Below are 26,937 nucleotides of genomic sequence, written 5' to 3'. Positions count from 1 at the left end.
GCCCCCGAAAAGCAGACCCCCCAAGTGCTGTCTCCTCGTGTCCTCAGGTGGTCAATTTTCCTTGCCAGCTACCAGTATGCACTGATTCACCGCCCTGGGAAGGCGATGGGCCATGCGGACGCCCTCAGCAGGCTACCACTACCAGAAACAGGCCCCGACCCGGCACCTGCACAAGAGGTTATGAGCCTGGAGCTGCTTCCCGACCGCCCCATTCAGGCACAAGAAGTTGCACACCATTCCAAGAAAGATAGGGTCATCTCCCGGGTCCTGGACTGGGTGTGGAGGGGATGGCCCAGCAGCATCCCCGGGCCAGAATTCGCCAGCTACACAACCCGCAAACATGAACTGTCGGCCCACAAGGGGTGCCTGTTATGGGGAAGCAGGGTCGTTGTTCCCCAGCCCCTCCGCAAAAGGGTCCTCACAGCCCTACACGAGACACACCCAGGGGTAGTAAGAATGAAGGCCCTTGCCAGGAGTTATGTGTGGTGGCCGGGGATCGACGGAGAGATAGAGGCCTGGGTCAAACAGATCCCCCAAGGGCCCAGATCCCCCAAGGGCCCCAGTCCAGTCCTGGGAGTCTGCCCGAGCACCATGGTCACGCCTGCATGTGGACTTCGCTGGCCCCTTTCAGGGGAAAACATTCTTCATAGTGGTGGACTCCTACACCAAATGGCTGGAAGTCGCACTGGTACCATCCACTTCTACATCCGCAGCCATCCGGGTACTACGCAGGCTGTTTGCAACGCACGGGCTCCCTGACACTCTCGTCTCAGACAACGGGACTGCATTTACGTCAGGAGAATTCCAAACCTTCACAGCGCAGAACGCCATCCGCCACATCCGTTCGGCGCCATTCCACCCTGCCACCAATGGCCAAGCAGAACGCATGGTGCGGACCACCAAGGACACCCTTTGCCGCATGACGCAAGGGGATTGGGAGTACCGCCTTGCCACATTCCTTCTAGCACAGCACAGCACCCCCAGCTCAACGACTGGCCGGAGCCCCGCTGAACTACTAATGGGTCGGCGCCTTGCAATCAGATTGGACCGCCTTCACCCCGATAGAGCTCAGGATGAGGTAGGGGTGGGGGAAGGCAGGAACCCCCGGACCTTCGAGGCCCAGGACCCAGTGTACGCAAAGAATTTTGGGGCAGGCCCTGCATGGGTACCCGCCACAGTCACCAGGGATACGGCGACGATTCCCGGGAGAAAACCAGGAGGAGGAGGACAGGTCAGAGGAGTCCCCGGGGAACAGTGGGGCAGTGAGGCCCATAGAGCAGCAGGGGCCAGCAGGAGAGGCAGAACCAGTAAATACAGAGAGGTCCCGGGAGGCCGAAAGGACACCGGAACCAGAACCACGACTGAGCGAGCCGGTTGCGCCAGACCAAACAGCCCCATCACAGCCAGCATCCTTGGAACACGAGCCAGAACCAGAACCCCGGACCAGGGAACACCCCAGGCCGCAACGCACACGTAGGCCGCCAGCGTACCTTGAGGACTATGAATGCGATCTCCCGGGCAGGACTGGAACTTAGAGGGGAGGGGTGTTATGTACTGAGTCGAATAGGATCCAAACTGCAGCAGTCTGATTGGTCCTAGAACAATAGGATCCAAAAGGCAGCAGTCTGATTGGTCCTAGAACAATAGGATTCAGAATGCAGCAGTCTGATTGGTCCTAGAACAATGCAGCAGTATGATTGGTTGGCAGGAACCACCCAATCATGCTCCAGATTGAAGTGAATCCACAACCTGATTGGTTTACAGTACAATTCCGGAATTAGCCAATCATGTGCAGCCCATTGTGTAAATAATGTATATAAGGCAGATACTTTGAGGGGACATTCATTCATTCCTCCTCACCACTATGAGCTGAATAAAGAGCATGAAATCTCTTTGCGACTCCGAGTATATTTCATTAGCAGTTCGAAAGCACGTCAAAGTGTGAGTAGATAAATAGGTACCGCTCTGGCGGGAAGGTAAATGGCATTTCCGTGTGCTGCTGTGGTTTGCCAGAAGCGGCTTACTGATGCTGGCCACATGACCTGGAGGCTGTACGCCGGCTCCCTAGGCCAATAAAGCGATATGAGCACCGCAACCCCAGAGTCATCCGCAACTGGACCTAACGGCCAGGGGTCCCTTTACCTTTACCTTTAACCACCATCTACAGACCAGCAGCATTTACAGCCTAAGAGACCCCAGAGATATTGAAGCGGCTGATTAACTCTTACGCAACAAAAAAAAACCCAAAAACCAGCCATCAACATATATCAATCTTTGTTACTAGCAAACCAATTTGATATACAGGTATTGGGGGAGGAATGGAAAAAAGAATTAGAGATCTCAGTTCTGACCACAGAGTGGGAAACTGTTCTAAGTGCTATAACAAGGGCATCTCTGGACCTTAAACTGAGGCTCATACAACAAAAAATAATATTTAGAATATACTGGACACCATTACTTTTGTTTTAAAAAGGGCTATCTAAGGTACCTAGGGACGTGGGTGGCGCTGTGGGTTAAACCACAGAGCCTAGGACTTGCCAATCAAAAGGTCGGCGGTTCGAATCCCCGTGACGGGGTGAGCTCCTGTTGCTCAGTCCCTGCTCCTGCCAACTTAGCAGTTCGAAACCACGTCATGTGCAAGTAGATAAATAGGGACCGCTCCGGCGGGAAGGTAAACAGCGTTTCTGTGTGCTGCTCTGGTTCGCCGGAAGCGGCTTAGTCATGCTGGCCACATGACCCGGAAGCTGTACGCCAGCTCCCTCAGCCTATAGAGCAAGATGAGCGCCGCAACCCCAGAGTGGCCACGACTGTACCTAATGGTCAGGGTTCCCTTTACCTTTTATCTAAGGTACCTAACTGATGGAGATGCATTAGGGATACTGCTTCCCTAAAACATATGTTTTTTTGATTATCCTGTATTGAAAGACTTTTGGCAGAAGGTAACTGAAACTAACGGCAGAACTGTACGGAACAACCTTACATTTACAGAGCAAAATATCCTCTTGAATTTCATACTCAGCACATGGAACCTTACAACAGGACAATACGAGTGGCCTCTCCATGCCCTTACCACAGGAAAAATACTGATACTGATGAATTGGAAAAATAAAAATGCGGCTTCCTTCTACGATTGGATTGAAGACTTATACAAACTCGCAACATATGAACAACCTGCATATAAATGCAGACTTGCCATGGGCAAATTCAATGATATGTGGGATCCATTCTTTCAAATACTGTAATAGGTTAAAATCTGGTGAAGTACAATAACAACTTTGTAAACCGTATAGTGGTACCTCAGGTTAAGAACTTAATTTGTTCCGGAGGTCCGTTCTTAACCTGAAACTGTTCTTAACCTGAAGCACCACTTTAGCTAATGGGGCCTCCTGCTGCTGTCGCGCCGCCAGAGCACAATTTCTGTTCTCATCCTGAAGCAAAGTTCTTAACCCAAGGTAATATTTCTGGGTTGGCAGAGTCTGTAACCTGAAGCGTCTGTAACCCGAGGTACCACTGCATACAGTTTTGGGTGTTTCCCCTCCTCCCCTTTACTTTCCATTATATATGGGTGCTGTTTCTCTTTTTCTGTCTTTTATTTACACCTCACCACATTTAGTGCACATATAATTATGTCCTTTTTAAATAAAGATGTCAGGGGGAGGGGGGGAGGTGGTAAGCTTTCAAACATCGATTTCCATTTTGAGGAGCCATCATATCATCGGTTACCGTGCTCGGCAGAAGCAGAAACGTGTGAAGCACTCTTGTCTTATTCGTTGTTTTCTATGAGTTCTGGATCATGGCCAGGAAACTGAGCAACCCCATATTACGGCACTTCCTAAGTGACATTGAATTGGCCATTATTACTTTTCACTGCTCTGGAAGATTTAGTTCAATAATTAGGATTACCTTGAGGGCTAAGTGCCAATTATTTGCCGGGTCTTCCAAATGTGCTTTTCCTTCTTCCATGTTGACATGTCCTTGGAACAGTCATTGTGGGAATGTTCCCTGATATAGGACCACTCTGCCTCTCCACAGGGTCAAGGCAGGACAAATTCTGACCTCTGGTTTATGAATTTGCCTCCAGAGAATTACTTTTAATTTTAACCAGGCATTCTGGTTTCTTAAGCTTTCCTACTGTTTCGTGGGGAAGCCCTGGTTTTGGAGACTGGAAGCCTCTTTGTTGCTTATTGCTAACGATTACAAATACAGTGGTACCTCTGGTTACGTACTTAATTCGTTCCGGAGGTCCGTTCTTAACCTGAAACTGTTCTTAACCTGAAGCACCACTTTAGCTAATGGGGCCTCCCGCTGCTGCCGTGGCGCCGCCACATGATTTCTGTTCTCATCCTGAAGCAAAGTTCTTAACCCAAGGTACTATTTCTGGGTTAGTGAAGTCTATAACCTGAAGCGTATGTAACCTGAGGTACCACTGTACCCTATTTAGACTACTATGGATATAGCAAGAAAAGGAGAAAGGAAGAAGAGGCTATATAGCTCAGTGGTTGGAGCATCTGCCTTGCAATCAGGTTTCAGGTTCAATCTCAGATAGTGAAAGACGCTGTGTCTGAAAGCTAGAGAGCTGCTCTCTGTCACTGCAAACCAGTGTTTCCCAAACTTGGGTCTCCATCTGCTTTTGGACTATGATTCCCACCATCCCTGACCACTGGTCCTGCTAGCTAGGGATGATGGGAGCTGTAGTCCAAAAACAGCTGGAGACCCAAGTTTGGGAAACACTAGTGTAAACAGTACTGAGTTGCATGGAAGTTTGTCTGATTCAGCAAAAGTACTTCCTTACACATAACCTCACTTTAAAAAGAACCTTATCAGTCATAAATTTCACATGCCCAGCAAAAGGGACGATTTCAGCAAGATCTATTGATTCACAATGCCAGGTCATCATCTTTTATTATTCCCATATGTACAAGTCAAAACCAGGTGAGGGCAGCCAGTGGGCCTCGAACCCTTGGTTAGTTGGGAACTTCCCCTGCATGCAAAGACAGGCTCCAGCGGATTGAGCAGACAAGACCAACAGTGGGTCCAAAGCTCAAGAAGGAGGTTTCTGCATGTGCTGGAGGGGGAAGAGAGGGGCAGATGGGGCTGGTCCACCTGGGAAGGCAGCCCAACCAGGGGAAGGAAAACTCTGGTACTAAACCTCAGCTGCCTTGTGGGATATGTTCAGGAGAAGAACAGGCTAAGGAGTAAACCCTACACACAGCCTTCTAGCTGTTAAGTCCACCAGCCCTTGTCATATGGGATCTTGAGTGGTGACGTCTAGCTAGAATGTAGTTTCAGCCCAATTCCTTTGAGAACCTTTGAATAAATACGCACAGGACTGGACTGTAAGGTAAAGGTAAAGGGACCCCTGACCATTAGGTCCAGTCGTGACTGACTCTGGGGTTGCGGCGCTCACCTCGCTTTATTGGCCGAGGGAGCCGGTGTACAGCTTCCGGGTCATGTGGCCAGCATGACTAAGCCGCTTCTGGCAAACCAGAGCAGTGCACGGAAACGCCGTTTACCTTCCCGCCGGAGCGGTCCCTATTTATCCACTTGCACTTTGACGTGCTTTCGAACTGCTAGGTTGGCAGGAGCAGGGACTGAGCAACGGGAGCTCACCCCGTCGCGGGGATTAGAACCGCCGACCTTCTGATTGGCAAGTCCTAGGCTCTGTGGTTTAACCCACAGCGCCACCCGCATCCCTTTGGACTGGACTGTATCTCGCCACAAATGTCTGGAAGGCAAATCACAAGATATCATGAAATCCTATCATGAGACCCAGTACGGTCCAGCAGTTGGGCTCAGACCTGGGAGAGAAGGGTTTGAATCCCCACCCAGCCATGAAATTTATTGGGTGTCTTTGGAACAGCCTCTCAGCCTCTCCCACCTCACAGAGTTGTTGTAAGGACAAAGTGGGTAGCGGAAGAAGGAGTTCAGGCCACCATGAGCCACTTGGGGGAAAAGTGGATTGTAAATGTAAAATACCACAGCGCATTCAGAGTTATCCATTGGTCATTTGGCAATCTCTACCATTAGAGCCTCACTTTGAAGTCCTTTGCTCTTCATAAAGGACACCGCTAAAATCTTATAAGCTCTGGAATTTTGCAAGAGAATTGACCTGGATACCCACCGCATCCAAGAGACAGACACCCGGCAAGTACTCCCACCCAAAACATACTTTCTTAGGGTCATTCCTACGTTAATGATGCCTTTCGTCTAATGTATTTTGCCTGGGAACGTTCATTTCTAACTAAAAGCAACCACAGTGTGCAAGGGAGTGAGCAATCAGGAGAGATCATTCCATCCGTGACGTTTTCCCATTAAATCGCACACCCCACCAAGATACTATTTGTTTTCTAAAAACATACTCGCTGCAAAATTGCTCCAGATTCCCCCCCCCAAAAGCAAACACACACACACCATGCCAGCTTTTTCTAACAAGAAAGAACGTGCTTGCACCAAGAACGTCTGCAAACACACAAACACACACACACACAACTAAGCCAACCTGGCTGTTTTCCTCCTGCAGGCCCCTCGGCTCCTTCCGACACCAGGACTAGCGAGAATATATTTTCCCAGCGAAACTTCTTTGTGCAATTAATTACTCTCCGACACTTTTGCTGACAAACCGGACCACATTCTCAGCAAAGTAGTGCAACCCAGCATCGCTCCTTGCCAATCCTGCTCTGCGTGAACGCTAGCCAAGGGCTGGAGAAAGAGATGATTTCACACTAATGGGTTACTGTAATACAGTAAAAATGCCACAGCCGGGGTGGGGGTGGAATTAATGAAGACAAAACCCCCAGTGGCGAACTTCTCTGGTTCTCTTCCCCTCTCCTGTTCTTAAGAAACGCGTTCACACCCTTGTTCTCTGCAAAAGAAGTCTAGAAAACCCCTCTTGGATTTAGAATCCTTCCCCCACAAAGACGCTTGAAAACAGTTCCTGTCTACACATATGGTGTGTGGTTGTGCGTGGAGGGGGGAGTTCATCGTCTGTTAACGGCAATTACTGTTGAATGTTCACATTTAAATCAAGTTGCGGGTTCGCTTCACTACAAACTCAGTTCTTGGTTTTTATTAAAGATTTTCTTGTGTTACGAAACAGCCAACTAAACCAGGAAAAGTACATATAGGCAGTGCTTTTTTTCTTTTTAAAAAAACCATGTTTAGGGGCACTCTCATTTTCCTATTCATTTTGAAATACTGCCCCTCAATGAGGCCAAATTTTGATTCACAAAATGTTTAGGGGTATGTGCACCCCTGCGTACCCCCAGGGAAAAAAGCACTGCATATAGGGTCTCTACTTTTGATTCACTGAGTCTTTTTCACCATTCAATTACGTTCGATATGAGACACTATTGTCATAGACATGCGATTGAGGGAAAAGAGAGGGGAGAGAAGGAGATATCAGGAGTGAATATAGCCCACCGGTTCCAAAACGTATGGGAAACTGCCCTACTAGAAAAGTTAACCAACAAACTTGGGACAAGCAAAGGAGGATGCCTTCACCATGGTGTGTCTCCCCTTTATCACACACACACAACAAGACAACAAGACAATGGCCTATTCCCAGCCCCTCCCCAGCATACGAATCAATGTGGCTAATCTGACTCAACAATCCAACCCCCAATCACTCATACAAACACAATCCACACTGCAACCAACCGAAGGCTACAAATTCAAGTTTTTGTCACTGTACAGCTACAGCCAATCGCTTCTTGGCAAGTGTACCTGCACAAGACTGACATTTCCGTTAGCCAGGTTCACAGTCTTTACATACTACACTGCAAGTAAAGGTAAAGGATCCCTGGACAGTTAAGTCCAGTCAAAGGCAACTATGGGGTTGCAGTGCTCATCTTAATTTCAGGCGGAGGGAGCCGCCATTTGTCCACAGATAGCTTTCCGGGTCCTGTGGCCAGCAGGAATAAACCACTTCTGGCACAATGGGAAACCGTGATGGAAACCAGAGTGCACAGAAACGCCATGTACCTTCCCGCCACAGCAGTACCTATTTATCTACTTGCACTGGTGTGCTTTGAACTGCTAGGTTGGCAGGAACTGGGACAGAGCAATGGGAACTCACCCTGGGGACTCGAACTGCCAACCTTCTGATCAGCAAGCCCAAGAGGCTCAGTGGTTTAGACCGCATCCCTCCAAAATACATTTACCTTAATGCATTGTAAGGTAAAGCAACAAAGGGTTTGCACCACTAGAAATAACTTCCTGATGGGATGAGCCTCTCAGTTGTAGAACAGGCTGCCCTGATTGTGGTTTTTAAGCAAATGCTGAAGGCTACCTATCAAGAGATACTGTGGCTATGGATTTCCTATGTGGACAGTGGGATGCACTTGGGTCTCTGAGGAGCCCTTCTCTTGTTTTAATTGTAACCTAGAAATATAATGCATGAAGCAATCAAGATAGCACAAAAAATAAAGAGAGCAGAGAAAGAACTAGCTGAGGACATCAATGCCTAAAGCATCCCAACTGAAAGAGGGTTCACATCAATTCTCTTCTACAGGGTGCTGCTGCACAGTTCAACTTTTGGAAGATGATTTCCAGCTTCTTCTTGGTTTTGTTACAGAAACTTAACTGGATTATTATTACAGTGGTACCTCACATTACAGGGACGCAGGTGGTGCTGTGGGTTAAACCACCGAGCCTAGGGCTTGCCGATCAGAAGGTCAGCGGTTCGAATCCCCGTGATGGGGTGAGCTCCCGTTGCTCGGTCCCTGCTCCTGCCAACCTAGCAGTTCGAAAGCACATCAAAGTGCAAGTAGATCAATAGGTACTGCTCCGGCGGGAAGGTAAACGACGTCTCCGTGTGCTGCTCTGGTTTGTCAGAAGCGGCTTAGTCATGCTGGCCACATGACCCGGAAGCTGTACGCCGGCTCCCTCGGCCAGTAAAGCAAGATGAGCACCGCAACCCCAGAGTCATCTGCAACTGGACCTAATAGTCAGGGGTCCCTTTACCTTTTACCACATGTTACAGACAGGATCCGTTCCAGAGGCCCGTCTGTAACGTGAAATGCCCACAACTCGAAGTGCGGTGTCTGCGCAGGTGTGTGACGCAATTTGGAGCTTCTGTGTATTCGCGAGTGGTGAAACCCGGAAGTAACCCATTCCGGTACTTCCGGGTTGCCGCAGGACGTAACGCGAAAAGACGTGATATGAAGCGGACGCAACACGAGGCATGACATTATATTTTTTAGGAGGAAAGATTAAACAAGAGTCTTGTGAAGCCTGACCAAAAATAACCAAAGCCAAGTTAAATAGTTGCTTCCAAATATTTTTGTAATATCTGATGAAAAAACAAAAGAGAAGGGAGAACGCTGATCAGGTCACTAATGGGATAAGAAGGAGCCAGCTTCCACTGTCCCTTTAAAACACACAGGAAATTGAAAGGCATTTAAAAAAGACAATTAACGCACCTTGATTTTGAGAAATAAATCCATTTTGAGTGCAGCAATATCATTACCATCCAATGTACCATAGTACACTAATACGTCAAAGAAAATTAACCTAGACTACTATTAAAATCTGTATTCTGGAAAGATGGGGTGGATCTCTGCAGTATGGACTTCCATGTGACTGGTTTTTTTTATTATTATTTCAGCATTTGTCATGATTTGTTTGCACAAAGTTTGGGGAGAGCTTAGAAAAAGCCAGCTATTTATCAAGCATTCGTCCCAATTTGTTTGCAAAGGAAGTTAGATGGCATTGTGTCAAAGCAAGCGTTTTCGAGTCCCTTTTCCAGTCACGTTCCTTATCACAAATAGTCTGGGGTGTGTTTGTTTCTTTGGAGTGGGGGATGTGTTATACAAGAGGATCAACACAGCATTTAATTGCCCAACTTGAACTGAACAATATATTGATTGCATCTCATCCTAAAATAGCAGTAGCCTGGAAGCACCCACATTTTAAGGAACATCTCCCTTGCAGATGGCAAACCTTGAGTTGCAGGACTGCCAAGATCAGCAGAATGTGACCCGTGTTGAAACATAACTGTTTCTCCTGCTCCAGAAGGCAGAACCTGAACCAATGGATTCAAGTTACAAGAAAGGAAATTGCAACTAAACATCAGAAAGAACTTTCTGACAGTAAGACCTGTTCGACAGAGGAATGGACTCCCTCAGAAGGTGACAAACTCTCCTTCCTTGGTGGTTTTTAAGAAGAGCTTTATTGGCCATCTGCCATGGATGCTTTAGCTGAGATTCCTGCATTGCAGGGGGGTGGACTAGATAACCCATTGAGGACCCAACTCTGCAATTCTCTTAAGTCTCAAAGAGTTTGTCATTCCCCTTACTAAGCACACAGAGACACAGAGTCCAATCTGATGCAGTTTCATGCTAAAAAAAACAAACACATTCCCTAGTAAAAGACCAAAATTACTACAGTACTTTAAAGTAGAAAACCAAGTTCTGTATCTGAGACATCCCCCATAGAATTACACAACATTCACATTTCAAAGAGAAAAAGTCACTCCATTTCAAAGGGGAGAAACGATTCCAAGTCAATCTCAGCAAAACACCCACCCTTAAAACACACACACACACACACACACACACACACACACACACACAAAATCCATGAGGCTTCACTCTTCTGAAAGGACATCCACGGAGCATGAAAAGCTGAGCTAGAGCTCAGCCCTGGAAATCTGTTCGTAGGCTTCATGCGAGATACCCAGGCTGCAATCCTAACCACGTCTACTCAGAAGCAAGCCCCACTGAATTCAAACTGCAGGCTTAGCTAGTACTTGCACATTCCACCTGCAGCCTAGATGGCAAGGTCACCGCCTCTGAGCGTGTGCAGGGTGCCTTCCCTTCTCAAAAGAAGCACAGCTCGCTCTGACACAACCCCTAAACTGCAGGGCTGAGTTTCCACAACAGTGTCCCCTATGGGACCCTCTGGCGCTGCAAATAAGAAACGAAGCGGCGCTCTCAGTTTTACGCAAGGTGTGGGAGGGGGGGCGGGATGGTGCTCTACAAGTTTAATAAGTTAATAATAGTAATAATAGTAATAATAATAAGGTGCGGGGGAGCCCGAAGAGAGTGGGGGGGTATTGTTCTTCCCAGTCCCTTTTACGTGAACTGAAAACTTCGGAGACGCAAAGACAGGCGGAGAGGATGTAGCGAAGTTTCTTTTGCGCGCACGAAGCAAAGGCTGGAGAGGCAAGGCGAGGCGACCCCAGGGAAAGTTTGCGGGGAAAAGGCGGACCCAAACGAAGGCAAATGGGAGCCGAAGGGGGCGGAGAAGAAGAGGGACCCCCCTGCCTGACCCTCTGCACCGCGATGGGGAGGGGAAATACCTGGCACTGGAAGCGTGGCGCGCGGGAAAAGGGAGCTGCTCCGTGGAGCAGCTGGCGGCGCGCGTGGCGAGACCCCAGGACGCAGCGCGGCTTTGGCAGGCGCTCGCCGGCAGCCCCGCAGCAGCGGCAGGAGGAGGAGACACAGAAGAAGGGCGGTCCTTCGGCCTCCCGGCTCCCCCCCCCCCCACCGTCTCCTGCAAGCCCCACATTGCGGGGAAGGAGGCGCGCACGGGATGCTCGCTGCGGGCGCCCGGACCGATGAGGAAGGCCACGCGAGATGCTTGCCCGGAGAGAGAGGGAGAGAAAGAAAGAAAGGGGAGAGGTGGCAAAAATGTAACGCGCCGCGCTGCGCATCGTGACGACGCAGGAGTCAAGTCCCACAGAAGTCCAATGCTCCGAAGTTAAGCTGCATCCTGTACGTTTAGAGCACGAGACTCTCTCTCTCTCTCTCTCTCTCTCTCTCTCTCTCTCTCTCTCTCTCTTAAAGGAACTTTAGTCCCCCCCCCCCCCGCAATGCTACAATTCCCAGCACCCTTTAAAAAACTACAGTTTCCAGGATTCCTGGGGAGGGGGGAGGATAGGCTGTAGTTATTGCGCAGGATTTAGGGTTCCCCCACAGAGATTGATGAGCCAAGGGGGCCTTAAGTAATAATATGGGTACCTACTCAAAATGGGAGGGGGGGGAGATTTGGTGCTGGTTCAAGGCACCATATTACCAAAGTTGGCCCCTACAGCATAGGAGCCAATTCCTAGGGGCTGAGGTTCCCCCCATAAATTATTTGAGGGGGCCAAGCCCCCCCCCCAAGTTGATGAGCATTGCCATCCAAATTATGCATGTGTGGTGCATCTTGTGATTGATTATGTGGAGTGGGGCTCCCCCCCCATAATCTACTCAAGTTGGCCCCCCCTGCCTTGTGCCCATTGTCATCCCTGACTAACAGTTGTGCTGAGCTGGGTGTGTGGTTGATGGGAGCTGGAGTCCCCATCACATCGCCTGGTGGAGGACCACAGATTTCACCCATCCCTACCTTAGGCCACGTTAAGGGACGCGGGTGGCGCTGTGGGTTAAACCACAGAGCCTAGGACTTGCCAATCAGAAGGTCGGCGGTTCTAATCCCCGCGACGGGGTGAGCTCCCGTTGCTCAGTCCCTGCTCCTGCCAACCTAGCAGTTCGAAAGCACGTCAAAGTGCAAGTGGATAAATAGGTACCGCTCCGGCGGGAAGGTAAACGGCGTTTCCATGCGCTGCTCTGGTTCTCCAGAAGTGGCTTAGTCATGCTGGCCACATGACCCGGAAGCTATACGCCGGCTCCCTCGGCCAATAAAGCGAGATGAGCGCCGCAACCCCAGAGTCAGCCACGACTGGACCTAATGGTCAGGGGTCCCTTTACCTTTACCTTTACCTTAGGCCATACTTCCTTCAACCTTTGGGGATGCTATTTTCCCCTGTGGCAATACCTATAGCCCACAATCGTGCTTTGGCAAGCTGGGGGAACCGCTCAGTGACAATGAAGGAGAGTGGGGGTAAGGCAGCAATGTGCCACTTGTCACTGAGTGGTTCCTTGGCTTGCCAAATCAAGATTATAGACTAGAGGCATCATCACAGGGGGAAATAGCTCTGGAAATTTACCTAGCAGTGCTTCAGGAGGATGGAAACCTGGAATCAATAATTCCGTGCAGGCAAGTGGTGCTGATCACAGAGAGAGATGAGAGTCCTTGTGTACTGAGAGCGTTTAGTCACATTCCCACTCTGCTCTCATGAATAATGGAAACATTTCCTTCCCCCTTCTTTTGTATCTGGATGAGGGAGTGCACATAAAATGCCGAACTCTTCCAGACTCTCCACTTCCCTGGAGAAGATGCATTACCCAGTTCAGGCAGATGCCCTACAGATACACTTGTCTGAGTCCCTCTGAACTCTGTGGGGCTTGCTTTTGAGGAGACATATGTAAGCTGTCTTGTGGATGGGACAGCATTGTTGTTGTCAATTTGATTTATTATCCGTCCTTCACTATAAGGTCCCGGACCAGGTCGTGACAACAATGCAGCAACTTATGCAACATCTCTCTAGTGTTTGCTCTGTCAACAAATGCATAAAGAGGCAGACGATGAAGGCAAGTATATATGCCTATACGGCACAGCCAGCCTCAAAATTCCCAACTTTGGGAATCGGCTACAGCGCCGCACCCCAGTTTTTCTAGACGAGGGGCCAAGCTGGGCATGACTGCTATTTCCACCTTTATCCCTTGCACATCTGTTTTTAAAACCATATTAAACAGTACCAATGGATGCTTTCCTCCCATTGCAAAAGGGACGTGTGAGGGCAAAAAAAGAGAAAAAAGTAAAGGACCCCTGGATGTTTAAGACCAGTCAAAGGCGACTATGCAGTTGCGGAGCTCATCTCGCTTCAGGCTGAGGGAGCCGGCGTTTGTCCACAGACAGATTTCCAGGTTATGTGGCCAGCATGACAAAACCGTTTCTCGTGCAACGGAACATTGTGACAGAAGCCAGAGCACACAGAAATGTTGTTTACCTTCCCACCGCAGCGGTACCTATTTATCTACTTGCACTGGCATGCTTTAGAACTGCTAGGTTGGCAGAAGCTGGGACAGAGCAACGGGAGCGCACCTGGTGATGGGGATTCGAACTGCTGACCTTCCGATCAGCGAGCCCAAGAGGCTCAGTGGTATAGACCAAAGTTGTGGTACTCTTGAGGCTCTGCACCTCATGCAGCCAAACTGGTCAGTCACACTCCCCTAAATCTGCCTTTGTCATATTCCAGATCAGGTCCTTCCTCTTATGCCATCTTTTTTCTTAACAATTATTTCAGTCACAGACCAGTTCCAGCCCACATACAATATCAAGGAAGTCATAAAACACCATAGGGATACATTTGTATTTGCAATTAGGTATAACAGGGACAATACAGATATAGCAACAGTTAAAAATATATATAAATTAAAACTTAGTCAGTAACATATAACCTAAAATTATCATTTAAAACTTTAATCATTATGATAGCACAGCTTGTTCCCTAAGTTTTTTGGCAATCGCACAGAATTTGGCTACCCTTAACATGATCTCAGGATCCTTGTCCTCTAACAGGGATTTTAGACATTGAAGTTTTTTCTTAACAACAGCAACAGCACCAACAATAATTTATTGTTTATATGCCACCCATGTGACTAGATTGTACTCTGGGCAGCACCCAACAAATTAATCACATTAAGCACAGTAAAACATCAAACATTAAAAACTTCCCTATACTGCTGTAAGAAAATAAAGTAGATTAGCTAAGATGTATAAATCCAAATCAGATACATGTAAGGAAACTGAAGGAACACTTTTTCACATGTGGTGGGCATGCAAAAAAGTTAAAGGATATTGAGAAATGATTTACAATGAGATGAAAAAAATGTTTAAATCAACTATTCCCCTCCCCCCCCCAAAAAAACCCAGAGGCATTCCTTTTAGGAATGGTTCAGACAGAGGTACCCAGGAGTAGGTATATATATATATCAATGCGACAACAGCAGCTTGGATCCTGTTAGCCCCAAAATGGAAAGTGAGTGAGGACACTAATAAGGAGGATGGGCAACTTAAGACATTATAAAACGCACAACTTGCAGGGCTAACAAGCAGATTTAGAGAGCAAGAAGAACGTGTATATAAAGAGGAGTGGAATTTTGTTGCTGAATATATAGAAAATAATCGTACACAGACGAAAACGCCAACAGCATTAAGGTAACAACAATAACAATATTTATTTATTACGGCCATAGGCCCATACACAGCATTAAGGTAAATTCAACAGCACAACATATTTAAAAGGGATATTAAAACTGGGGGGCGGGGATTGAATTAAACGGATATACAGTGGTGCCCCGCAAGATGAATGCCTCGCAAGATGAAAAACCCGCTAGACAAAAGGGTTTTCCGTTTTGGAGGTGCTTCGCAAGACGAATTTCCCTATGGGCTTGCTTCGCAAGACGAAAACATCTTGCAAGTTTTTCCGACTCCCCCCCCCCCTTTTCTAAGTCGCTAATAGCCACTAAGCCGCTAATAGCTCTAATCCGCTAAGCTGCTAATGGCCATGCTTCGCAAGACGAAAAAACCGCTAGATGAAGAGACTCACGTAACGGATTATTTTCGTCTTGCGAGGCACCACTGTACAAGAATATGCAGGAATTGTGGTAAAAATAAAGGAGCCTTGAAAGGGGAAGGAGGGAAGTCGTTGAATGCATTGGTATACAGTGGTGCCTCACAAGATGAAAATAATCCGTTCCGCGAGTCTCTTTGTCTAGCAGTTTTTTCGTCTTGCAAAGCACGGCCATTAGCGGCTTAGCGCTATTAGTGGCTTAGCGGCTATTAGCGGCTTAGCGGCTATTAGTAGCTTAGCGACTTAGAAAAAGGGGGGAGGGGAAAAAGTCGGAAAAACTCGCAAGACGTTTTCGTCTTGCAAAGCAAGCCCATAGGGAAATTCGTCTTGCGAAGCACCTCCAAAACGGAAAACCCTTTCGTCTAGCGGGTTTTTCATCTTGCGAAGCATTCGTCTTGCGGGGCACCACTACTGAAATATTTTAAATTGCGGAAATGGGTATTTGAAAAACTTTTCATAAAAATTATTTAAAATAAAGGAGGAAATATCCACACAGTCATTAAAGGAGCTTTAAGGCTCTTTTCTTAACCCCTAATTCCCATCCCGGATGGGCAAAACCAGAGCAACAGTCCCTTTAGCAATAATCGACACAGGCTGGACGTGGCTCCTTTAGATCATCTTTGCTATCTTGTGTGTTTATGACACACAAGTTTGTTTTAGACAGACGGATCCCGCTTTCCTATGATAAAAATCAAGTCCACTTGCAAGGAAACATATGCAGCGCAACAGCATTAAGAGCAAACCTAACAATCAAACCGACCTCCGTAAAACATAAACAATAGCACAGTGATGGAGAAAGAAAGTGAGGCCAAACCACAAAACGCTTTAATGTTCTGCAATAATTAAAACGAAAAGTCCTGGGACTTGGTCCCAACGTGAAGCACTCCTGCTGTCGGGCAAAGACGCAATTCCGTGCAGCCATTCAATGCACAGGCAGAAAACATCTGAGGAGTTGTCATATTGCAGTGGGGGCTTTCTAGCGTTGCCACCTGTCCTGTATAATAATAATAATAATAATAATAATAATAATAATAATAATAATTGTTATTATTTGTTACTTATACCCCACCCATCTGGCCGGGTCTCCCCAGCCACTCTGGTCAGCTCCCAACAGAATATTAAAAACACAATAAAACATCAAACATTAAAAACTTCCCTAAACAGGGCTGCCTTCAGGTGTTTTCTAAAAGTCAGGTAGTTGTTTATTTCCTTGACATCTGATGGGAGGATGTTCCACAGGGTGGCCACCACTACTGAGAAGGCCCTCTGCCTGGTTCCCTGTAGCTTCACTTCTCGCAGTGAGGGAACCGCCAGAAGGCCCTCGGAGCTGGACCTCAGCGTCCGGACAGAACAGTGGGGGTAGAGTCGCTCCTTCAGCTATACTGGGCCGAGGCTGTTTAGGGCTTTAAAGGTTAGCACCAACACTTTGAACTGTACTTGGAAACGCACTGGGAACCAATGTAGGTCTTTCAGGACTGGTGTTATATGGTCTCGGCGGCCGCTCCCAGTCACCAGTCTAGCTGCTGCATTCTGGATAAGTTGTAGTTTCCAGGTCACCTTCAAAGGTAGCCCCACGTAGAGCACATTGCAGTAGTCCAAGCAGGAGATAACCAGAGCATGCACCACTCTGGCAAGACAGTCTGAGGGCAGGTAGGGTCTCAGCCTACGTACCAGGTGGAGCTGGTAGACAGCTGCCCTGGACACAGAATTGACCTGCACCTCCATGGACAGCTGTGAGTCCAAAATGACTCCCAGTTTGAACACCTGGTCCTTCAGGGACACAGTTACCCCATACAAGGTTGTCCTTTATTTCAGTGTAAAATATCCAGTAGGAGAGAGCAAGAAGGAATTGAGAGTGAGCCTCCTGGGGGCAGTGGGAATAGCACTGGAGCGATCCCAAAGAAACCAGAGCTCGCAGGATTCCTTGGGAGAAAGTTTAAATCATGGGTCGGCAAACTAAGGCTCGTGGGCCGGATCTGCCATGAATGCCTTCCAAATCTGGCCCACGGACGGTCTGGGAATCGCCGCGTGGATCGCCAGCGCGCTCGTTCTTTCCCTCTCTGTCCCTCTCCCTCACGCGACGGCGCTGCCTCCTTCCTTCCTCCTCCTGGCTTCTCCCCACCCTGCCTAGAGGAGGAAGGGAGCTGGGCTTTGTTGGTGCTAGCTCCACTCCGGCACCCTTTCGCTCTCTGCTCATTGTCCCTCCTCCTCCACCACCGCCAACCCCTGCTGCTCGCAAGACATAGGAGCCGCAGTTGGCTGAGGAGGAGGAGGAGTTTGGATTTGATATTCCGCTTTATCACTACCCAAAGGAGTCTCAAAGTGGCTAACATTCTCCTTTCACTTCCTCCCCCACAACAAACACTCTGGGAGGTGAGTGGGGCTGAGAGACTTCAGAGAAGTGTGACTAGCCCAAGGTCACCCAGCAGCTGCATGTGGAGGAGCGGAGACGCAAACCCGGTTCCCCGGATTACAAGTCCACCGCTCTTAACCACTACACCACACTGGCTGAGCGCCCGAGCAGCCCCTCTCCGGAGCCCTTTCGCATGCCGCTCATCCTCCCTTGCTCATTCCTCCCCCCCAAAAAATAAAAAATATAGTCCAGCCCCCCACAAGGTCTGAGGGACAGTGGACTGGTCCCCTGCTGAAAAAGTTTGAAAACCCCTGGTGTAAGTGTATGGCACGGATGTGATCAGGAGGGCCAGAATATGCCACAACAGACAAACCACCTCTCCTTGTGAGCCCATTTCATGAGTAAGCAGTTCGCTGAGCACTGAAGCAGCATTGCTTAATAAGAAAATAATAATAATAATAATTGATGCGGCTCGTTCTTAGCCCAGAAGAGTTTTGAAGTGCAGAAGGCATTCAAGGGAAGAAGGAAAAAAATCAATCTTCCTCGTATTTGTACTGCTTTTTTCCCTGGAAGGTATTGGTGCTGTAATAAGTTCTGTTCTCTAAAGAGACCTCGGCAGAATTGAGAACAGACTTCTTTGTAACAATACAGGATTCACTGACATCTCGCAACTGTTGTAAGAGTAGCTTTGGGAATCGTGCGGTCGTGCTCGGAATATGTTCGGGATGCACGGCGAGCTTTAAGTGCTGTGTCAGCGTTCCGGGACTGGTTAGGAACTGTTGCGATATTCATATAAAACAACACTGGAAACAGAACACTTAGATTGATCTCATGAGGCATGCACAGTGCTGTTTAGGAGCAAGCCTCCTTTGCTTAAAAAAAATATGTTGGCCTTCCACTTACCGTATTTTTCGCCCTATAGGACGCACCTTTTCCCCTCCCAAAATGAAGGGGAAATCTGTGTGCGTCCTATGGGGTGAACACAGGCTTTCGCTGACGCTTGGAGAGCGAGAGGGGTCGGTGCACACCGACCCCTCTCGCTCTCCAGGCTTCAGGAAGCTATCAGCAAGCCTGGGGAGCCCACGGGAGTTCCCGCAGGGCTCCCCAGGTTGCGGATAGCAGCCTGCTGCCCGGCGCACGGGGCACCCTGAAGCAGAGCGCCCCGCGCGCCGGGCAGACATCCGCAGCATGGGGAGCCCTGTGGGAGTTCCCGCAGGGCTCCCTAGGCTGCGGATAGCAGCCTGCTGCACGGAGCGCGGGGCACACTGAAGCAGAGCACCCCACGCTTTGGGCAGACATCGGCCAGCCCCACAAGCTTGGGGGACAGTGGGGAGGCGCAGCGCCGCCATCCCACTGTTCCCCGACCTGGTTTGGGGGGGGGAATTTTTCCTTTATTTCCCCCCAAAAAAACTAGGTGCGTCCTATGGGACAAAAATACGGTACTTAAACTCTGCAGCTGTGTATTGTACTTAGTTATAACTCGCACTGTAAAGATCAAGTATCTGTATTAGACATGGGGAGTTGGGCAATGCTAATGATTCACAATTATTAATACTATTATTATTATTATTATTATTATTATTATTATTATTAGAATTTATCTAGTGCCCTACACCCGGAGGTCTCAGGGCTGTACACAGAATAGAATCAGAATATAAAGCCACAAAATATATAATCAAAGTAAAAACAACAATCCGATAACCCCTGCCCAACACATTTTAGAAGGGCATAGGATGTCAATCAAATCAATTTTGATTGAAGGGGAAGAAGACAATGCAAAATATTACCCTCTCCAGAGGGCATGCTTAATGCTCCCATGGTGAGTTATCAAGTGACTCTTGTTTCACTAGCCTAAAAAGAACGCCCTTTTCCAAGGCGTGACATCTTATTAGTTTTCCTTCTCTTAAAGTGTAAGCAGAACCCATAGTCACTTCCCTTCACTGTTACAAAACAGTGGGTGGAGTCATAAAGATGCCCAGAAGGGCTGACTGAAGCATTTAAATTATTCCCAATCTTAATCTCTTAAATGTTCCCTAAGACTCTCATGGAGTATTACCAGCACAGAATGCAGATGCTGATAAGAAAGTCTACTTACATCTCCATTCACTTTCTCTCTCACTCGCTGAATGATCAAACCAAAGGAGATTGCTATGCCTCTAGAGCCCTAGTGACCAAGGAGCCAGCAGAGGGAGGTGTCACAATGAAGGGCGTGTCACAAGGACCTCCGCAACCTAGCAACCACCAGCACTCAACTGACACTACTCTCAACTGACACTACTAAGTTTCCTTATATGGCTTTTAATCCATGTTCAGCTTTTTACAAGTATGTAAAATGAAATTTATTCCTTTATAGTCAGGCTTCCGTTGTTCCTGCACCTACTTAGCATTAGCTATCTAATCTACCTCTCTGCCTCTTTGGTCCTATATTGTTGAACAGTGGAAAACCAGAAATCACCCCTTGCGTGTTTATTCATTTTATTACCCTCCTTCATCAGCAGGTCCCAGGGCAAGTTAAAGGTAAAGGTAAAGGGACCCCTGACCATTAGGTCCAGTCGTGACCGACTCTGCTGCCTTGTGGGACATCTTCAGGAGAAGGAAAAGCTAAGGAGCAAGCCCCACCGAATCTGGAGTCCCTAAGATGGTTGTATGCCTCCTTCTGACAACTCCTGACACAAAGCTGGTGCCAAATGTCTTGCTCTGCTTTCCTTTGGACCATATCAGTGAAATGGAGATGGTGGTCTTGTTGCTCGGACTTTCATATACAATGGCCAGGCTTGTGCCCTGGGCAGGTCACTTTGGCGCTACTAATGTAAGGTTAAAGGTAAAGGGACCCCTGACCATTAGGTCCAGTTGTGACCGACTCTGGGGTTGCGGTGCTCATCTCGCTTTATTGGCTGAGAGAGCCGGCGTACAGCTTCCGGGTCATGTGTGGCCAGCATGACTAAGCCGCTTCTGGCGAACCAGAGCAGCGCACAGAAACGCCGTTTACCTTCCTGCCAGAGCGGTACCTATTTATCTATTTGCACTTTGACGTGCTTTCGAACTGCTAGGTTGGCAGGAGCAGGGACCGAGCAACGGGAGCTCACCCGTCGCGGAGATTCGAACCGCCGACCTTCTGATCGGCAAGTCCTAGGCTCTGTGATTTAACCCACAGCTTTACCAGATGTTTTTCAAAGAATTGGGGGACTGTGAGGTCTCTTCCAAGTCTTACAATTCTAGGACTTCAACAAAAACTTTTCCTCTGCACTTCTCCCATTTATTTGGGGATATATATATATATATATATATATATTTTCTCACTACATACATCATTACTGCAACAGCCGGAGCACATCAGCGGAGACAAATTAGCTGAACGTAAGCAGCACTTTGATGAATAAAGTGACTGAGTGGCAATTAAGTCGAAAAACACACAGAGCCCATTAAGACAACATGCATATCTATTGCCAATAAGCATCGCTTCTGCTCGGCCTGAGCGCAATCTTTGAGCGATTTTGCAGCCGTCTAATTTCTTTTGTCTAGTCATCACCGGCTTCGTTGGCTGGGAAGTATTAGGAAGTCTTCACGCCACATTTGGCGGCGTCTCATTATGGCGCATTGTAAACCATTCCGCAGAAAACGAAGGCTGAATCTCGCCGGTGATTGGGGTGGTTGTTTTCTCCCTCGCTCGTCTGTTCCTTGTGATTTAAGTGCACCGTTGTAAAATTCCGCCTGGCGTCATTGCTTTTGTCGCCGTAAAGTTGCTTATTGCCCCATTGTAGAAGATGGCTCATGATCCAAGAACGAACAGGCCTATAAAGTCCTTGACGCAATGGTTTCGTATACAGGTGGTTGTCATTGAAAACGGAGACATCTGCCGTCCCTGCTCCCCACACACCATTGTCTGAGAGGCTCCTTCTTTGCTTTCACACTCCCTCCCAGCCCCCTAGAGCGGGGGGTGGGGGGTGGGAGAGAACTGTTTGAGCCTGCTAGGCCAAGATACTAATCTATGGCAGCCCCATGAGCCACGTTTGACAGGTGGCAGGCATGCCAACTCCAGGGGGTCTGCAGCCTTCCCGGGATTGCCCACTGGCAACTTCAACTTGCAGAGGAGGAGCAGATCCAGCGTGACACCGTGGTTAGAGTGTCGGACTAGGACCTGGGAGACCAAAGTTCGAATCCCTACACCTCCATGAAGCTCACTGGGTGACCTTGGGCCAGTTGCTGCCTCTCATCCTAACCTACTTCACAGGGTTGGTGTAAGGGTTAAAAAAGGAGGGAATAACCATGTACTATTGTTTATTCATTGATTTAATTTGCACATTCGGGGGGAAATGGTGGAGTATAAATGTAATAAATGACGGAATAAATAAATAAGCTGGATTGCTGGGATAGCTCAGTTGGTAGACTCTGAATCTCAGGGTTGTGGATTTGAGCACCACATTAGGGAAAATATTCCTGCATTGCAGGGGGTTGGACTAGATGACCCTTTGGGGTCCCTTCCAACTCTACAATTCTGTGAATCTATGATACAGGGGTCCATGAACTCAGAAGTTTGGGAAACCCTGCATTATAGGAGATGATAGATAGATAGATAGATAGATAGATAGATAGATAGATAGATAGATAGATAATGATGGGGTATAAGGGTTAATTGAACAAATGAAAATGGCTTAACCTTGGTCTCTCTAGTCACATTATCACCTAAAGTCTCAGGCAAATAGATATTTCCCAGCCCTCATAGGCTATATAAAGGTAAGGTAAAGGACCCCTGGATAGTTAAGTCCAGTCAAAGGCGACTATGGGGTTGCGGCGCTCATCTTGCTTTCAGGCCGAGGGAGCCGCTGTTTGTCCACAGGCAGCTTTTCAGGTCATGTGGCCAGCATGACTCAACCGCTACTAGTGCAACGGAACACAGTGACAGAAGCCAGAGCGCATGGAAATGCTGTTGCATCTTTCCGCTGCAGCAGTACGTATTTATCTACTTGCACTAGCACAGGGGTCAGCAAACTTTTTCAGCAGGGAGCCGGTCCACTGTCCCTCAAACCATGTGGTGGGCCGGACTATATTTTGAAAAAATAATAATGAAGGAATTCCTATGCCCCACAAATAACCCAGAGGTGCATTTTAAATAAAAGGACACATTCTACTCATGTAAAAATCCGCTGATTCCTGGACCGTCCGCGGGCCAGATAGAGAAGACGATTGGGCCGGATCCGGCCCCCGGGCCTTAGTTTGCCTACCCATGCACTAGCATGCTTTCGAACTGCTAGGTTGGCAGGAGCTGGGACAGAGCAACGGGAGCTCACTCCGTTGCAGGAATTCGAACCACCGACCTTCTGATCGGCGAACCCAACAGGCTCAGTGGTTTAGACCACAGCGGTTTAGACCACATAGCATCCAAATCGGCTATGTACATATTACTGGCTTGAAATGCTGCAAGGTTGTTTTTCTCTCTGCTGTCTCCAACTCCCATTTGCATTTTACTGTCCACACCAGAGAGGGGCTGGGCATGTCTTCCCCTGACTTGTGTTGCCCGTTTTGTTTCCCTTCACCTGAGCTTGCCCAACTCCCGTTCTCGAAGCTGCCCTCTGCGCATGAACTGGAGCTTAACTGCAATGCGGATGCACCTTAAGTTTCCCATTCAGACTAAGCCCACGAGATGAGCTCTGTGCAGGACCACAGCCACCCACGCCCAACCGACCCCTGGGACTCGAAAGGAGGATGTGGAAATTAAAACAATTCATTACATTCCAAACGGACGGCGCAGTCATCAATAAATAAATGCCTCGGGTGCAATCGTCGATATGGATCTGTTGAACTATTCAATAATTAAATGTAAACTGTCTGAAGAGAATTATTAATTATTTTCATGTATTATTCAGCTGGCATCGCTTCTGAGACAGTGATAGTCTGGAGGGGTGTCCCAAGAACCACGGGGGATGAAGTTCAACCCAGAGAGAAAATGAGAGATGCATTGCTATAGCAGAATCAGCCGTCATAAAGCAAGCTCTGTCTGGGATGCTTGGCTTGGTAGGGAAGGGGATTCGTATAAAAGCAAACAACGGGAGATTCCTCTCTATAGCAGCGCTAGAGGCACTAATTTCAAGAGATTTTGTGCTCTCTCTGGTGGGCATCCTTGGAAGTGCAACCCAGCACGTCCAGTAATGTAAAATCACCTGATTCTCCTCACATTATGTCAAATGAGGCACAACAAAACAACAACCACCGATTACAAAAGCAACCAATATAGTTAATTTTGGATTTGTTTGGGGTTTTTGTTTGTTTGTTTTTGTGTGTGTTTTTGGTTAAGGTTTCTCCTGGAGGAAAGTCTTTACATTGGCAAGCGGTTAAAGGAAGTTTTCAAATAAATACAGTGGTACCTCGGTTCTTGAACATCTCCATTGCTGAAGCTTTCGGAACCCGAACACCAAAAACCCGAAGTAAATGCTTCCGTTTTTGAACATGTCTCAAAAGTCGAACAGCTTCCGCAGTGTGTTTTTCCATTTTTCCAATTGAACTTGCAACCAGCCCTTTGCACCTCAGTTTTCAAACGTTTCAGAAGTCGAATGGTCCTCCGGAATGGATTACGTTTGAGAACTGAAGTACCACTGAAGACAGCTGCAGGGGGTTAGACTAGATTACCCTTGGGGCCCCTCCCAACACTAGAATAACTCTACAACTTTGTGGTCCTAGGGTCAAATGCACTATTTTCCTTCACATGAGCATTTCAGAAAGGAGAAAAGGTGGGATTGCTCAACCATTTCAGCAAATCGCACGTGACCAAGACCTACAAAATGTTGCAGCGTGTGGATTGCTACTGTTCAGGCTGCCAGCCAGTCAGCCTTGCCGTTCTCCAGAATATTCCATATCATTTCGCAGACACACCGAATTTCTGTTCCTCATCCTGGAATCCAGACATTCTATCTCACCTACTCACCCCATCAGCATTCTGCATCCACTCAGCAGACTGAGTTTGCTTTGGGCCCTGGAGGGCTTTTTGTGAGATGTAACATAAGCAGTCAAGTACAGTGGTGCCTCGCAAGACGAAAAGAATCCGTTCCGCGAGTCTCTTCGTCTTGCGGTTTTTTTCGTCTTGCGAAGCAAGCCCATTAGTGGCTTACCGGATTAGCGCTATTAGCGGCTTAGCGGATCAGCTGATAAGTGGCTTAGCGGATCAGCTGTTAAGCGGCTTAGCGGATCAGCTGATAAGCGGCTTAGCGGATCAGCTGATAAGCGGCTTAGCGGCTTAGAAAAAGGGGGGGAAAGGAAAAATACCTGCAGGAACTCGCAAGACATTTTCGTCTTGCGAAGCAAGCCCATAGGAAATTCGTTTTGCGAAGCACCTCCAAAACGGAAAACCCTTTCGTCTAGCGGGTTTTCCGTCTTGCGAGGCATTCGTCTTGCGGGGCACCACTGTACAATACTTCCTGTTTGCCCAGACTGGACACACAGGGGGATGTTACTCCAGCCAGGAGGACTTCCTGTCACTCCTGGCCTGGAGCATGCTCCCCCTGCATGTAACCAGGTAGATGGGCGTGACCCTGTGAGACCCTTGTAAAAGGGCCAGTCACACAGTCATCTTCCCTTGCTCTTCTTTTCTTTTGCTGCTCTCTTCTAATACTGATGCATTTGCTGTGTGCTGGCTCTCGGTCAGCAGCACATGGGCTCATCCCTCACAAAAGGATGAATTCACACCTTTCCCTGTATCTGTATCTGTAACTACAAGCTAAAGCCTGCCTTCAGGATCATACTGTGAACTGAATGTAAGTAAACTTCTTACTACGTTTAAGAAAAGACTATTCTGTCTTTATTCTTTTTAAGAGGGAACAATGGGGATTTACCAGGAATAATCCAATCTGGACAAGCCAGACTGGATTGTTTAACTAAAGCCAGTGTGGCGTAGTGGTTAAGAGCGGTAGACTCGTAATCTGGGGAAGCGGGTTCGCTTCCCCGCTTTGAGACTCCTTAGGGTAGTGATAAAGCGGGATATCAAATCCAAATTCTTCTTCTTCTAAAGAGATTCAGTTGAGTCTACCAACTAGCTTCCTGCAATATATTGGGGTATGTACTCTGCTACTGACTCTCTAGCATGAGTGAGGAAAGATAAGATTTAATCCATCTATCCTCCCCTACGATCCACAACACCCCCACACTTTTCTCTCCCTAGGACTAGGTCATGTCCATGCCATGCATCCAAAGCATATACCTTCCCCCAAAGAATCATGGGAACTGTAGTTCACCTCCCACAGAACTACAATTCCCAGCACCCTTAACCAACTGCCCTTCCCAGGATTCTTTGGGGGAAAGCCATGTGGTTCAGATGTGCTTTGAACAGATGGTGTGGCCGAGACCCTAATGACTTCCTGTACTTTGCCTTTCCCCTAGCCTGCTGACAGATAGCATTACCCCCTTGTGGATAGGTAAAAAAGTAAAGGATCCCTGGAAGGTTAAGTCCAGTCAAACTTGACTATGGGGTGTGGTGCTCATCTCCACTTTCAGGCCAAGGGAGCAGACAGCTTTCTGGGTCATGTGGCCAGCATGACTAAACCACTTCTGGCGCAACGGGACACCGTGATGGAAACCAGAGCCCATGGAAATGCCGTTTACCTTCCCGCCACCTATTTATCTACTTGCACTGGTATGCTTTTGAACTGCTAGGTTGGCAGGAGCTGGGACAGAGCTCCCCCCGTCACAGGGATTTGAACTGCTGACGTTCTGATCGGCAAGCCCAAGAGGCTCAGTGGTTTAGACCGCAGCGCCACCTGTGTCTCTGCCCCCCTTGTGGATAGTGTTGTTTTGGCTACATAAGACTAGGCGCTCAGAACACAGAGTTTGCTGTTAGTATGCATTCTAAATTTAAGTTAGGTATCAGCGCCAAAAGCGATATTTCTAAGATATAGCCAACATTAAAGTGCAAAAAGGCTGTGCATTATTAACAGTGTTTGGGAAGAAGAGGTTATTTCTCTGTACAGCAGTTGCTGATAACCTAAGGAAGAACCACATGCTTTAAACATACCTCCATCCCATTTAAAAGATGCTCATTCCGTGTAAATATTTCTAGAGTTGAGACAATAAGGGACAATTACATTTCTGTGCCCATATACTGACATGTAAAAAAAAAAAAAAAAAAAGATTTGGTGGTGGA

The 26,937-nt window shown here is 47.9% G+C and overlaps 1 protein-coding gene across 3 annotated transcripts in view; it reads right to left on the bottom strand.

The window, feature by feature from the left end:
* KCNS3 (potassium voltage-gated channel modifier subfamily S member 3) overlaps positions 1 to 20,287 on the bottom strand; it is a 76,084-nt gene extending 55,797 nt beyond the window's left edge. Inside the window, exon 1 of one of the 3 annotated variants that reach the window (XR_014155155.1) lies at positions 19,906 to 20,287. The gene's annotated coding sequence lies outside the window, so the exon portion shown is untranslated. Of the gene's footprint in view, positions 1 to 10,570; positions 10,770 to 11,299; positions 11,369 to 19,905 lie in introns of those variants that run through there. The other 2 variants (XR_014155156.1, XM_081857193.1) reach the window with 2 other exon arrangements.
* Positions 20,288 to 26,937: the final 6,650 nt, after the last annotated feature.

The sequence above is a fragment of the Podarcis erhardii genome (assembly GCF_964252035.2).
Source record: "Podarcis erhardii genome assembly, chromosome: 3".
In the NCBI taxonomy this organism is placed as follows: Eukaryota; Metazoa; Chordata; class Lepidosauria; order Squamata; family Lacertidae; genus Podarcis; species Podarcis erhardii.
The sequence above is the reverse complement of the archived record's forward strand: the minus strand, read 5'-3'. Positions and strand labels throughout refer to the sequence as shown.